This window comes from Arachis duranensis, chromosome 5 (assembly GCF_000817695.3).
Source record: "Arachis duranensis cultivar V14167 chromosome 5, aradu.V14167.gnm2.J7QH, whole genome shotgun sequence".
Classification (NCBI taxonomy): domain Eukaryota; kingdom Viridiplantae; phylum Streptophyta; class Magnoliopsida; order Fabales; family Fabaceae; genus Arachis; species Arachis duranensis.
The window spans coordinates 85,885,075-85,886,983 of NC_029776.3; positions in this window are offsets into that span (position 1 = coordinate 85,885,075).

A 1,909-nucleotide genomic window follows, 5' to 3' on the forward strand; every position below is an offset into this window, starting at 1 on the left:
CTAAATCTAATTCTCCTTGATTCCATTAGATGCCTTGATATGTTTGTCAAGTGATTTAAGGTTTAGGAGGCAAAGATTGGATCAAGGAAATGAAGAAAAAGCATGTAGAAATGGAGAACTCATGAAGAAATGAAGGAATCGCAAAAGTTGTCCAACCCGACCTCTTCGCACTTAATTGATCATAACTTGAGCTACAGAGATCCAAATGATGCGGTTCCAGTTGGGTTGGAAAGCTAACATCCGGGGCTTCGAAATGATATAAATTTTGCCATATGTTTCTTCGCGTTCAGGGGCGCTCACGCGCACTTTGCGCGCGCGCGCCGATTCTGTCCTTGCCCACTTTAATGAAATCGTCCCCAGCGGTTTTAGGAGCCTTGTGGGCCCAATCCAACTCATTTCTGATGCTATTTAAGTCAAGTATTGAAGGGAAATCAAGATACTTTAGGTACTTTTGATCATTAGCTTAGTTTTAGGAGTTAGAGTTAGTTTTAGAGAGAGAAGCTCTCACTTCTCTCTAGGATTAGGAATTAGGGTTAGATTAGGATCTCTTAGTTCTAGGTTTAATTCAAGTCTCCTTCTACTTCTACTTTCAAGTGGTGATTGCTACACTTTGGTTCTTCTCTCTATCCCTCTTCTCTTGTTGTAATTTCTCTTATTTTGTTTCTAGGTTTTGTAATTGAGATATTCTTGTTCTTTTGTTTCCTTTTAATAATGCAATTTGAGATAATTCAAGTGATTGTGATGTTGTTGATTGTTGTTTTGTTAATTCTTTGTAATTGTTGGTTGTTGATTCCTTTTATTCTTACAAATAAAAATGCTTTCTTTCATTACCCTCCAAGTGTTTGATGAAATGCTTGAGAGGATGTTAGAGTAGGATTTTATGTTCTTGGCTTGAGAAGGTAACTTAGGATTTCTTGAGTCACTAGTGTCCAATTGATTGCTAGTTGATAACCATTAACTCTAGCCTTCATTAATCCAATTAGTGGAAAGCTAGGACTTATGGACTAGGATTGATATAACTCACTTGACTTTCCTTTGTTAATTGATTTAAGGATGACTAAGTCGGATTAATCCTTGCAACTACCATACTTGTGGCTAGTGATAATGATGAAGACCCTTGACAACCAAATCTTGCCAAGACCATTTTGTTAATAAAGTTTTCTTACCATTTACTATTCATGTTTCTCATCTAAAACCCCAAATATAACTCGCAACCAATAACAAAACACTTTATTGTAAATCCTAGGGAGAACGACCCGAGGTTTAAATACTTCGGTTTATAGATTTTAGGGGTTTGTACTTGTGACAAACAAATTTTTGTATGAAAGGATTATTGCTTGGTTTAGAAACTATACTTTACAACGAGATTTCATTAGTGAAATTCTAAACCGTCAATAATCCATTCGTCATACAGCTAGACATCTTCTACTATGGGCTTACAGAAAAAGCTCAGATGTCTTTAGACCACTCAACCGGTGGATCTATACACATGAGGAAGACAATTGAAGAGGCTCAAGAGCTTATAGACACTGTTGCTAGAAACCAATATTTGTACTCTAGCAATGAGTTCTCTCCAAAAGAGGAAGTCATGACAGTAGTCACTGATCCTGATCCTCAAGAACAGATGATTGAGCTTAATCAACAATTGCTCCTGATGACAGAACAGTTAGCAGAATTCAAAGAAATGCTCCATGAAACTAAAGTTGCTAACAAGAACATAGAACTGCAGTTGAATCAAGCAAAATAGCAGATATCTAAACAGATAACAGAGGAATGTCAAGCAGTTCAACTGAGGAGTGGGAAAACATTGAATAACACTGCTCAAAGTAGCAAAAAGCCAAATAAGGAACAATTGACAGAGGACAACCAAACCAATGTTCAAAATCCCTCTGAGGACAGTAAGAGCCCA